At 42.4% G+C, this 14378-nt stretch overlaps 1 pseudogene; it reads left to right on the top strand.

Annotated features, from left to right (window-relative positions):
- Positions 1–3075: 3075 nt before the first annotated feature.
- On the top strand, positions 3076–13833 carry LOC139540497 (sphingomyelin phosphodiesterase 2-like; annotated as a pseudogene).
- Positions 13834–14378: the final 545 nt, after the last annotated feature.

The raw sequence follows: 14378 nt of genomic DNA, 5'->3' as shown, positions 1-14378 counted from the left end.
TTGGTCAATACAGTTTCCTTCACAGATGAAATACATTGTAAACTACTGTAGATGGCAGTGTTATACTGTTCAAACAGTATTGCATAAACAGCAGGCCTATGTTGTACTGTATACTTTCCTTGGTCCTTTGTTACATTTCTACTGATGACCAGGAGACCACAAGAGTAGGCCTAGTAGGCCCAAGCAGGCCTATGATATGAGCACACTCTTAGAAAAAAGGGTTCCATCAGGGTTCTTCGGCTGTCCCCATAGGAGAACCCTTTTTAAAAAGGTTTCTACATGGAACCCAAAAGGGTTCTTCAAAGGGTTATCCTATGGGGACAGCTGAATAACCCTTTAAGGTTCAAGATAGCACCTTTTTTAAGAGTTTTGGCTTTATTCAGGTATATTGTCAAGATACACTATATATATATCTTTTTTTTTATTAATGTCCCCAGATTCTCAGAGGCTCAAGCCCAGACATATACAGTGCATTTGGAAAGTATTCACACCCCTTGACTTGTTCCACATTTTGTTACATTACAGTCTTATTATAAAATGGATGAATTTTTTTTCCCCCTCATCAATCTATACACAATACCCCATAATGACAAAGCAAAAACAGGTTTTCAGAAATGATTGCAAATGTATAAAATAAAAATGAAATATCACATTTACATACAATAACAGTCAAAAGTTTGGACACACCTACATAAAAACTATGAAATAACACATATGGAATCATGTAGTAACCAAAAAAATGTTAAACAAATCAAAATATATTTTAGATTCTTCAAAGTATCCACCCTTTGCCTTCATGACAGCTTTCCACACTCTTGGAATTTTCTCAACCAGCTTCACCTGGAGTGCTTTTCCAACAGTCTTGAAGGAGTTCCCACACATGCTGAGCACTTGTTGGCTGCTTTTCCTTCACTCTGCGGTCCAACTCATCCCAAACCATCTCAATTGGGTTGACGTCGGGTGATTTTGGAGGCAAGGTAATCTGATGCAGGACTCCATCACTCTCCTTCTTGGTCAAATAGCCCTTACACAGCCTGTAGGTGTGTTTGGTCATTGTCCTGTTGAAAAACAAATGATAGTCACACTAAGCGCAAACCAGATGGGAAGGCGTATTGCTGCAGAATGCTGTGGTAGCCATGCTGGTTAAGTGTGCCTTGAATTCTAAATAAATCACTGACAGTGTCACCAGCCTAGCACCCCCACACCATCACACCTCCTCCTCCATGCTTCACGGTAGGAACCACACATGCGGAGATCATCCATTCACCTACTCCGAGTCTCACAAAGACACGGCGGTTGGAAACAAAAATCAAAAATTTGGACTCATCAGACCAAAGGACAGATTTCGACCGGTCTAATGTCCACTGCTCGTGTTTCTTGGCCCAAGCAAGTCTCATCTTATTATTGATGTCCGTTGGTAGTGTTTTCTTTGCAGCAATTGTACCATGAAGGCCTGATTCACGCAGTCTCCTCTGAACAGTTGATGTTGAGATGTGTCTGATACTTGAACTCTGTGAAACATTTATTTGGGCTGCAATTTTTGAGGCTGGTAACGCAAATTAATTTATCCTCTGCAGCAGGTTAACTCTGGGTCTTCCTTTCCTGTGGTGGTCCTCATAAGAACCAGTTTCATAATAACGCTTGATGGTTTTTGTGACTGTACTTGAAGAAACTTTCAAAGTTCTTGAAATTGTCCATATTGACTGACCTTCATGTCTTAAAGTAATGATGGACTTTCGTTTCTCTTTGCTTATTTGAGCTGTTCTTGCCATAATATGGACTTGGTCGTTTACCAAATAAGGCTATCTTCTGTATACCACCCCTACCTTGTCACAACACAACTGATTGGCTCAAATGCATAAAGAAGGAAAAAGATTCCACAAATGAACTTTTAACAAGGCACACCTGTTAATTGAAATGCATTCCAGGTGACTACCTCATGAAGCTGGTTGAGAGAATGCCAAGAGTGTGCGAAGCTGTCATCAAGGTAAAGGGTGGCTACTTTGAAGAATCTTTTTGGTTACTACATGATTCCATATGTGTTATTTCATAGTTCTGATGTCTTCACTATTATTCTACAATGTAGAAAATAGTAAAAATAATGAAAAAACCTTGAATTAGTTTTTCTTTTGACTGGTACTGTAAGTATTCAGACCCTTTACTCAGTACTTGGTTGAAGCACCTTTAGCAATGGTTACAGCCTCGAGTCTTCTTTAGTATGATGCTACAAGCTTGGCACACCTGTATTTGGGGAGTTTTCCCATCCTTCTCTGTAGATCCTCTCAAGCTCTGTCAGGTTGGAAGGGGAGCGTTGCTGCACAGCTATTTTCAGGTCTCTCCAGAGATGTACGATCGGGTTCGAGTCTGGGCTCTGGCTGGGCCACTCAAGGACATTCAGAGACTTGTCCAGAAGCCACTCCTGCGTTGTCTTGGCTGTGTGCTTAGGGTCATTGTCCTGTTTGAAGGTTGACTTTCACCCCAGTCTGAGGTCCTGAGCACTCTGGAGCAGGTTTTCATCAAGGATGTTTCTGTACTTTGCTCCATTCATCTTTCTCGATCCTGATGAGTCTCCCAGGCCCTGGCACTGAAAAACATCCCCGCAGCATGATGCTGCCACCAAATGACTAAAAACATGTTTTCACCTTGTCATTATGGGATATTGTGTGTAGATTGATGACGAAATACATTAATTTAATCAATTTTAGAATAAGGCTGTAACGTATTAAAATGTGGAAAAAGGGAAGGGGTCTGAATACTTTCCGAAAGTACTGTATATATAGACAAGGTGTGTATGTCCAGTCAGTTGAATGTGAGGGCTGCTGAACAAATATAAATGATTGTTATTATTGACTTTACTGATTTGTGATATGTCTATGCATTTTTGTTTCGACACAAAGCCTCAAATGCACACACGGCAAACAAATGTCCATTGAAACTTAAAGTCCCACAATGCAAAGCGAGCAAGGGTCCCTGGTGTCACCACCACCACCACAGATTATCCCTTATATTGACCAAATACTCAAGTGGCAGCTCTAACAATGAAAATAAATGTCATAATTAAAAATGTCTTAGAAAATGGACGGCAGTCGGGAGGAGGCAAGATCAGATGGGACCATTCTAGCCAATGAGATGGTAGATACGCATGTGAACCACAGCTATAAAATGAACAACAGGCACAACTCCGATATAAAGTGTTTTTTCTCAAAGTTGCCAGGATGTCACTTGTCCTACTTATATCTACGGAAGTCCAGAGAGAACATATGAATAAAAAAAGTAGAATTCCCTAGATATGTCAAGATCACAATTTATTTATCTCATGATCACTAGATAACAAGTCTCCTGTCGAGATCAAGAGATAAACAAAGTACCAGGTATCACGCATTCATTTGTTCAGCTGCATGATACCACCTAGGATGACCAACATGTACAATTCCCAAATGCGGGACAAAGAGATGATTTTTTGGGACATTCACAGTACAGTGGATTTTTTTCTTGTGGCAGCACCCCCCACAAAAAAAACCTGGGCCACCGAAGTAACTAATTGAAGCGCGCATATAGGCTACTCCTTTGCGTTGCGCAAAATTTGGTCATGCAGAAACAAGACACGAAATGTGTGGCTGTTTAATGAAAATCTGGGAATTCTTGACCAATTAAAATGTTCTGGTTGGTCTCAAGGGATGTAAAATAGTTAGGAAGGGAGACTTTGAAAACCAGATTGAGTGAAGTAGAAGCAAATGATGTTGAATGAGCAACTAATGAGCATGGAGAGCCTCACAAGTTTAACGAAATCACCTTATATCTTTTCAGTCTAATCACCTTATATATTTTCAGTCTAATACGGTTATTTACTTACTTTTGTAGCTCTTCATCAGAAGCATGCTTTTTATAAGTAGTTAACGGTCCTCTCGAAATTTAGCTAGAATTTAGACCGAAAGGATTTGAATATCAGATTTCAACAAAGATTGGAGAAGTGTTTAACATCACCAGTACCACATCCTTATGATATATATCTTGTCAAAAGAGCAACGTGACTGCAAATAGACATCTGTATTATTACGAGATCATATTGACCTTAGAAACGCATTGGGCACATTTTGGACATATTTTGGCGAGAATGAAACCTCTTGCTTTGCCTCTCCCTATCTGCTGCAAATATACAGGTTAGAATATACAGGTTAGAATAAAGGGTGGCTACTTTGAAGAATCTTTTTGGTTACTACATGATTCCATATGTGTTATTTCATAGTTCTGATGTCTTCACTGGACAAATCTACTTTTTTTTGTAAGTTAGTGGTGTTCGAATTTGTTGATAAAATGCACGACACCCACCTTAAGGAGCCCGTGGCTACGTTGATCGCAATGCGGGGCATTTAACCGCTGAAAATACCTGACAGGCCGTTTTTTATCCCATGCTGCGTTCCGCCCCCAAGGCCACAGCCAATCACATGCAAGGAACAACGCAGCTAACTTGGCAAGTCTTCCGAGCTTGCTAGGTAGTCTTGTTGGCTGGCTCGCAAGCTACCTTGTGATTTATGCTGGTTGTTAGCGTGCATAATAACTGATATGTGTATACTTATAAGGGACACTTCATGTTTTGTGGATAATATTTACATTTACAGTGGGTGAGCTCCATTCCTTACAGGCTGAAAATATTAAATTTCAGCCTCAGGGGCTGATAAGTTACGATGCTGCCTTGTAGGCTGTTTCAAGGACCGTGGTGCTGTCAGCCCAACACATCACCAGGGGCACACTGCCCGCAATCCAGGACATCTACAGAACATGGTGTCACAGGAAGGCCAAGAAGACCATCAAGGACCTCAGCCACCGAGCCACGGCCTGTTCACCCCACTACCATCTAGAAGGCAGAGAAGGTGGAGGTACATCAAAGCTGGGATCAAGAGATTGAAAAACAGCTTCTCCCGCCCATTAAACTGTTATTCACCACTAACCGCCTCCACCCAGTACGATGCCTTGAATTTAGCCACTGTTACAAGCCGGCTACCACCCAGTACTCTACTCTGCAGCTTACATAGTCATTGAACACTGGTCACTTTAAGGATGTTTATATATATGTGTGTACTGTATTCTAGTCAAGGCGCATCCTATATAACTACTGGTGTACAGACCTTTTCTATTCATATACTGTCCATACTGTCTAAACACACGTCATATACATATACACTACCGTTCAAAAGTTTGGGGTCCCTTAGAACTGTCCTTTTTTGTGAATGAAAATCATTTTTTTTGTCCATTAAAATAACATAAAATTGGTCAGAAATACAGTGTAGACATTGTTAATGTTGTTAATGACTATTGTAGCTGGTAACGGCAAAAATTTTATGGAATATCTACATAGGCATACAGAGGCCAATTATCAGCAACCATCACTCCTGTGTTCCAATTGCACGTTGTGTTAGCTAATCCAAGTTTATAATTTTAAAAGGCTAATTGATCATTAGAAAACCCTTTTGCAATTATGTTAGCACAGCTGAAAACTGTTGTTCTGATTAAAGAAGCAATAAAACGGGCCTTGTTTAGACTAGTTGAGTATCTGGAGCATCAGCATTTGTGGGTTCGATTAGAGGCTCAAAATGGCCAGAAACAAAGACCTTTCTTCTTAAACTCGTCAGTCTATTCTTATTCTGAGAAATGAAGGCTAGAAATGCGAGAAATGTCCAAGAAACTGAAGATCTCGTAGAACGCTGTGTACTACTCCCTTCACAGAACAGGGCAAACTGGCTCTATCCAGAATAGAAAGAGGAGTGGGAGGCCCCGGTGCACAACTGAGTAAGAGGACAAGTACATTCAAATGTTTAGTTTGAGAAACAGATGCCTCACAAGTCCTCAACTGGCAGATTCATTAAATAGTACCCGCAAAACACCCGTCTTAACGTCAACAGTAAAGAGGAGACTCCGGGAAAGAGGCGACTCCAGTAAAGAGGCGACTCCAGTTATCCCTCTCGCTTCGCCTCTTCCTTTCTGGCTAAGTTCATTGAAATCACTGGCCAATGACCAGCTAACGTTAGCCAGCTACAATAATTAGCTAGCTAGCTATTTGTTAAAGTTTACTAGCACCATATTGACACCCAGCACCTCAATGTATGTAGCTCGCTAGCATTTATAGGGGCGGTTTGTGTGTCGTTGTGAAAGTCAACGTTAGCAAAAACCTTTTTTGGTGCAGTTTGTTTATGTTGTGGTACACTGACATCAATGTATTCTGTAGTGGTCAATAGCCAGCTAAGGGTACTGTTAGCAAGCTTGTCTCAAGCCAGTCCTCCCTGAAGAATCTCACTCGAGCTCCCTGGTGCCTAGCTAAGAATTTTACTCCAGTGTTTGAACTCCAATTGTAAAACGTCTAGTTAAAAGGTACTATTTTTAGCCATAGATATGGCTAACTGCCACCTAGGAAGGGCAAGCAGTTGGCTGTGTCTAACTTTAGGATCCTAAGCTTATGTTGCCAGCAAAGTCCTCTGTTTTGAAATCGTAGTAGCTAACGTGCTTGCGTGAACAAGTTTACATACCAGATACCACACACACGCACACACCCCTTAGATTGCCTTTTTGAAACTGCTGTAAATGTGCAGTAACTGCAGTCAAATGTGTTATTTTGTACGCAGTAATTGCTGCATACTGCAGTTATACTGCACACTAACTGTAGTTATACGGCACTCTGACTGCAATCTTTTTTTGTAAGGGACACGCACACTTAACACTGAAACACACTTAACAAACATTACTGCATGGTAGTAGCTCTTTCATGTAATATTCATATCAGTGTGTCAGTTTTAGCAACAAAAATAAAACATTTTCTAAATTCTCAATTCACTTAGACCTATTATTCCATATTAACCCACAGGTCAAATGTGAGTATCGACATGTATTAAACTATATGTCACGCCCTGACCTTAGTTCCTTGTTTATGTCTCTATTTTGGTTTGGTCAGGGCGTGAGTTGGGGTGGGCATTCTATGTTTTGTTCTATGTTTTGTATTTCTATGTGTTTGTCCTGGTATGGTTCCCAATCAGAGGCAGCTGTCAATCGTTGTCTCTGATTGGGAATCATACTTAGGCAGTCCTTTTTCCTTCTTTCATTTGTGGGTTCTTATTTTTGTATTGGTAGTTATTTTGCCCTGCAGAACGTCACGGTCGTATTTTGCTTTGTTGTTGTCGGTGTTCCTTAAAGAAATATATAGAATGAACACGTACAACGCTGTGCTTTGGTCCACTTCTTCCCATGACGATCGTGACAATAGATCAAATGTGGGTATTGACATGTATTAAACCATAGGTCAAATGTGGGTATTGACATGTATTAAACCATAGATCAAATGTGGGTATCGACATGTATTAAACCATAGGTCAAATGTGGATATCGACATGTCTAGTCTAACCACACTGGGTCTAGTCTAACCACACTGGGGCTAGTCTAACCACACTGGAACTAGTTTAACCACACTGGGTCTAGTCTAACCACACTGGGTCTAGTCTAACCACACTGGGTCTAGTCTAACCACACTGGGTCTAGTCTAACCACACTGGGTCTAGTCTAACCACACTGGGTCTAGTCTAACCACACTGGGTCTAGTCTAACCACACTGGGACTAGTCTAACCACACTGGGTCTAGTCTAACCACACTGGGTCTAGTCTAACTACACTGGGTCTAGTCTAACCACACTGGGTCTAGTCTAACCACACTTTAACCACACTGGGTCTAGTCTAACCACACTGGGTCTAGTCTAACCACACTGGGACTAGTCTAACCACACTGGGTCTAGTCTAACCACACTGGGTCTAGTCTAACCACACTGGGACTAGTCTAACCACACTGGAACTAGTTTAACCACACTGGGTCTAGTCTAACCACACTGGGTCTAGTCTAACCACACTGGGTCTAGTCTAACCACACTGGGTCTAGTCTAACCACACTGGGTCTAGTCTAACCACACTGGGACTAGTCTAACCACACTGGGTCTAGTCTAACCACACTGGGTCTAGTCTAACCACACTGGGTCTAGTCTAACCACACTGGGTCTAGTCTAACCACACTGGGACTAGTCTAACCACACTGGGTCTAGTCTAACCACACTGGGTCTAGTCTAACCACACTGGGACTAGTCTAACCACACTGGAACTAGTCTAACCACACTGGGACTAGTCTAACCACACTGGGTCTAGTCTAACCACACTGGGTCTAGTCTAACCACACTGGGTCTAGTCTAACCACACTGGGTCTAGTCTAACCATACTGGGTCTAGTCTAACCACACTGGGTCTAGTCTAACCACACTGGGTCTAGTCTAACCACACTGGGTCTAGTCTAACCACATTGGGACTATTCTAACCACACTGGGTCTAGTCTAACCACACTGGGTCTAGTCTAACCACACTGGGTCTAGTCTAACCACACTGGGTCTAGTCTAACCACACTGAGTCTAGTCTAACCACACTGGGTCTAGTCTAACCACACTGGGTCTAGTCTAACCACACTGGGTCTAGTCTAACCACACTGGGTCTAGTCTAACCACACTGGGTCTAGTCTAACCATACTGGGTCTAGTCTAACCATACTGGGTCTAGTCTAACCACACTGGGTCTTGTCTAACCACACTGGGTCTAGTCTAACCACACTGGGACTATTCTAACCACACTGGGTCTAGTCTAACCACACTGGGTCTAGTCTAACCACACTGGGTCTAGTGTGGTCTAGTCTAACCACACTGGGTCTAGTCTAACCACACTGGGTCTAGTCTAACCACACTGGGTCTAGTCTAACCACACTGGGTCTAGTCTAACCACACAGGCAGCTACTAACCTTCGCTAATGTCTGCCATCAGCTCATTCATTCAAATAAGCATGGCTGACAGCAACACCACCAGGCCTTTTTCCTCAACTGCTGGGGAGTGTTGTTTTGAGAGTATGCATCTCATGTTGCATGGCACACATAGGCCTTTAGGCTTAGAATGTTGTGATCTCTGTCCTTCCTCTTCACAGGGGTATTCGTTACCTCAGCAAGCACTGTTTGCAGCGCTACGCCATGATCGGAGAGCTGTTGAGCACACACACTGGTCTGTTGTATTCATATTTTGGTGAGGGAGGTCCAGTTTGTTACACCCCGTTCCACTAATCTCACAGCTGTCTACAATGTCTGGGCATTCTGCCAAAGCTGTAGAATCACCCTTACATTCATACCATGTACTGTATACATGTACATACATGTACCACATCCATACCGCAAATTCACCCCAGAGCAATCCCTTTCTATTGAGCAAGCTTTTCAGCACTTGATGTTTTTAATCATTATTAAGTTCCTGGATGCTCATCTTCTCGTTTTAAAACAAAAACTGTTTAACCTTTCGCGGATCCCAGCTTTAAGGCCTTATGTTAATCAGAACCCAGCATACACACAGTGATCTCTGCTCTGTATTGTACACTGCATTCTAATGTCAACCACAAGAAACATTACTATTCATTTGTGAGGTAATTCGTTTGTAATAGAATGACCTCAGAGCAGGAAGATTAGCTAGGTTATTTTTTGTAATACTTGTTTGACCTCTGTACTAAGGCACAAGATGGAGATTAGTTCAAAGGCCTTGCATTTCTAATCCACTCAGTAATTCTCTAAAAGAGTGGAGCAAATGTTAGTCAGCTGATTTGAGTCAGTTCGTTCTTACAGTTTATTCAGAAGTCACGTACACTTTGCAGCACATTGACTATATCTGGACTGGTGTAGTTTGCAGTCTTATTATCACTAGAGGTTTGCAGCTGTAAAACATGATAAGACAAATAGGACTAGCCTAAACCCTTTACTTGAACGATACCTATATTAGGACATTATGACTCATACCACATTCATAAGCAGTACATAGGTATATCGGCTATGAATGTGTTATAAAGTCCTTCTGTAGGAAGCATACTCTTAAAGGTGCTCTATGCAGAAATCGCTCTGACATTTCCTGGTTGCTAAATTTTTTATAGTTTGCCTAATTTCAGTTTATCTGACAAAACAAGCAAGTATAGTATAGAGAATCATTGTACCATCTAAACCAGTGGTCTCCAACCGGTCGATCTTCAAGGCATTCCTAGACGATCACCAAATATTTCTGTAGAAAAGCCAACGAACGATAAAGGCTTGCGCTCCTTTTTTAAAATTGTGTTGAGCTGTTACTGTTACATGCAATGTATTATTATTAGCAGCTCGTCGTGTAGATTTTAATATTAAGGAATATTTCACTTTCTTTGGTCATAGGAACAACATGAATTTGTGCATGAGGCAGATGCGGTCCCCTCTCTCTGGTCAGTCTCACCGGAGGAAAGGAAGGAGAGAGTAGGGACCGTGAGAGGCGGTTGGTAAAAATTGATTTGAATGGTCATCCAAGTCGGAAACTCCGGCATCTTTCTAGAGCTCCGACTTTTCGACCTGAAGACCACTGACGTGGTGATTTGACCTCGTTGACCATCAGATGCAGGTACCATCAGTCCAGTAAAATAAAAAAGCTAAATATTTCAATTCATGCTCCACAGTGCCTCACAAGTGCCAAACCAACTGATCTATTTTGTTATCAAAGCTCGAGTTTTGAAATATAGTATGGTCTGGTTAACAATATTGGCAGGCCAATCATATAGCCAATATGCTGTGATAATGTATTAGGCCTACTGCCCAAACATCATTCCTACAAAACTGTTTGTGTGAGGTTAATGTAAAAAAAAACATCTGAGCGTCACACCCTGATCAGTTTCACCTTTCCTCGTTATTGTCTCCACCCCCTCCAGGTGTCACTTGTTTTCCCCAGTGTTTTTATCCCTGTGTTTCCTGTCTCTGTGCCAGTCTATTTATCCCTGTGTTTTCTGTCTCTCTGTGCCAGTGTATTTATCCCTGTGTTTCCTGACTCTCTGTGCCAGTTCTTCTTGTATGTTTCCAAGTCAACCAGCGGTTTTCCCATTCTCCTTTTCTAGTCCTCCCGGTTTTGACCCTTGCCTGTTTCTGGACTTTGTACCTGCCTGCCTTGACCACGAGCCTGTCTGCCACTCTGTACCTCCTGATCTGGTTTTTACCTTTTTGCCTGTCCACGACCATTCTCTTGCCTACCACTTTGGATTAATTTACATTGTAAGACTCCAACCATCTGCCTCCTATGTCTGCATTTGGGTCTCGCCTTGTGCCTTGATACTGAGCAGTAGATCTCAGCTTGCTTTTTGACTGCGAAAGTGATCTTGACTCAGAAAAGGTTGGTGACCACTGATCTAAACCACTGTGAAATATGTTTTCCATAACCAAGAATACTGTATTTTCAGATGTTTGAAGCTGGTGTACAAAACCCAAAATAAACGGAAAAACGAAACTTAAGAACGGGAAACATAGAAATAGCGCACATAGAACATATCTACCACTTCTTAGACTTGGGTTCAATGGGAATGATAGATTTATAACTCACATTTCTATGTGAATTTGGTCGTATCTCCCCCCAAATGTTACATATTGCAGCTTTAAAGTAAAGTGTGATTAAACACTCTACTATAGTGGCATGTGGTAGTGTACACATGTATCCCAATACACTATTCATTAAACAGCTATCCATACATGGTAATTCATTTTTAGACATTTGTATATACAGCTTGATGGTTGGATCTTTTTTAGTTAGACATTCTCTTCAGTCCTGACTATGTCTCCTATCCTCTGTTTCCAGGTACACCATGCCGAATGGTTTGGAGGCAAAGCTGTGGGGATAATAATGGTTAGGGTTAGGATTTTGGGGAGTTTACTGATCCTAGATCTGTGGCTAAGGGCAGCCTCTACCTGGAGCCGACACATGTATATGAGATGTCTCTATCACTGATGTGGTGTCCTCTTCCTGTTTTGTCCAGCTGCATGCAGGGTACTGTAAATCAAATCACATTTTATTTGTCACACACATATTTAGCAGATGTTATTGCAGGTGTAGTGAAATGCTTGTGTTCCTAGCTCCAACAATGCAGTAGTATCTAACAATTCACAACAATACACACATCTAAAAGTAAAAGAATGGAATTTAGAAATATATAAATATTAGGATGAGCAATGTTGGAGTGGCATTGACTAAAATACAGTCGAATACAGTGTATAGATATGAAATGACTAAAGCAGTATGTAAACATTATTAAAGTGACCAGTGATTCCATGTCTATGTGTATAGGGCAGCAGCCTCTAAAATGTGTAGAATTGAGTAACCGCAGGGAGGAGGACTCCTACCAACCTCATAGAGTGGTACAGGCCTGGGAGCTACAGCAGTTCATATTGTAAGAAGGCTTAATCTCAATGCACACTGCCTCTCTTGACATTTTCATTTCAATGTAATTTTAACAGATGTTGTTTTTATTTATTGTGTTAGTCATACTTTCAGTATAGCAGACCTGGTGATTTTGGGCAATTTTTTAAAACAAATTTTACCTTTATTTAACTAGGCAAGTCAGTTAAGAACAAATTCTTATTTTCAGTGATGGCCTAAGAACAGGAGCAGAACGACAGATTTTTACCTTCTCAGCTCAGGGATTTGATCTTGCAACAATTTCGGTTGCAAGTCCACCACTCTAACCACTAAACTACCTGCCGCAAAGATCTGAACATGCTTCCCCAGGACCTTGGCAACCGGTTGCTATGGACATACAACGGCCTCTGGGACAGTTACACAGAGACTCCAAAGTTTGATGTATAATAATCACACTAATGTCCAGTGTCATTATGTTTTTATTTGAAATGTACAGTAACTGAAATGTCTTGTAGGAGAGGTAAATTGAGAATTATATTTGTATGAATTAGTTCAGCTCATTAAGCCAAACCTTATGCTGCATGCTTCTAATGCAGGGTGCTCCCGAATGGTGCAGCGGTCTAAGGCACTGCATCTCAGTGCAAGAGGCGTCACTACAGTCCCTGGTTCAAATCCAGGCTGTGTCACATCCAGCCATGATTTGGAGTCCCATAGGCCATCATTGTAAATAAGAATTTGTTCTTAACTGACTTGCCTAGTTAAATAAATACTTGTGGACATGCTTCTAATACTCATTATAATGTTGTGTTAGAATGAAAAGCTGTTAATAATCCTTTCTCTGTGAGGATGGCATCACTCTTATAGCAGATAACCCTTTCATGAATCCCAAAGAGCTCTGTCCCTTTAAGAAAGGACATCCAAATAGACTACATCCTCTACAAGGTGACAGAGTGGGACAGATAGTTGGATATGCAGCTTTTTTTAAATGTGAACTTTCATATTTGACTAACAGCCTGCCAATGTGTACTGAACAATAAATGTGCCTACTTTTTAAAAATATAATAGAATAGTATCATTGTGTTGATGGTAAACTTATACACTAAAATGTGTGCTGTATCATCCCCAGGGGTCAAGTAGCATGTCTATCCAGTGTAAGTCTCTTTCCACCACCAAGGGTTCTGTCCCTGACCATCCCCTCCCTTCCTCTGACCACGAGGCACTGAGCTGCAGCTGCAGACCCTGACGCAGACGCTGCAGGCTGGAGGGACGACACAGGGGAGAGCAGGAATTTGCTGCAGGTACTCATTGTAAATCCAGATGTTGTCCATAATGATTTGATATGGAACTTTTTTTATTTATATTGTCGTTTTGATTCTAACAGCTTCAAGATAATCGATATTCACCACACTACTTTTGAAAATTCTCTAAGGACAACACACCATTCCAGTGTGTGTTGCTCTTTGTCCTTCCCTCACGTAAGCTGAGCTAGTGGACATGGTGACAGAGGCCCGTACTGAGGTGAAGGTGGGCCTGCACTGTGCTGAGAGAATGCGCTACTCGGCAACCCGTACTGGGATGATGGGTCTGGGATGATGGGTCTGGCCCTGCTGCTGTTGGAGCTGGCCATCGCTGCTGTTGGAGCTGGCCCTGCTGCTGTTGGAGCTGGCCCTGCTGCTGTTGGAGCTGGCCATCGCTGTTGTTGGAGCTGGCCCTGCTGCTGTTGGAGCTGGCCCTGCTGCTGTTGGAGCTGGCCATGCTGCTGTTGGAGCTGGCCATCGCTGCTGTTGGAGCTGGCCATCGCTGCTGTTGGAGCTGGCCCTGCTGCTGTTGGAGCTGGCCATCGCTGCTGTTGGAGCTGGCCCTGCTGCTGTTGGAGCTGGCCATGCTGCTGTTGGAGCTGGCCCTGCTGCTGTTGGAGCTGGCCATCGCTGCTGTTGGAGCTGGCCCTGCTGCTGTTGGAGCTGGCCATGCTGCTGTTGGAGCTGGCCCTGCTGCTGTTGGAGCTGGCCATCGCTGCTGTTGGAGCTGGCCCTGCTGCTGTTGGAGCTGGCCCTGCTGTTGTTGGAGCTGGCCCTGCTGCTGTTGGAGCTGGCCATGCTGCTGTTGGAGCTGGCCCTGCTGCTGTTGGAGCTGGCCAT

The sequence above is a fragment of the Salvelinus alpinus genome, chromosome 2, assembly GCF_045679555.1.
Source record: "Salvelinus alpinus chromosome 2, SLU_Salpinus.1, whole genome shotgun sequence".
NCBI lineage: Eukaryota > Metazoa > Chordata > Actinopteri > Salmoniformes > Salmonidae > Salvelinus > Salvelinus alpinus.
This window is presented reverse-complemented; position numbering and strand designations above follow the sequence as displayed.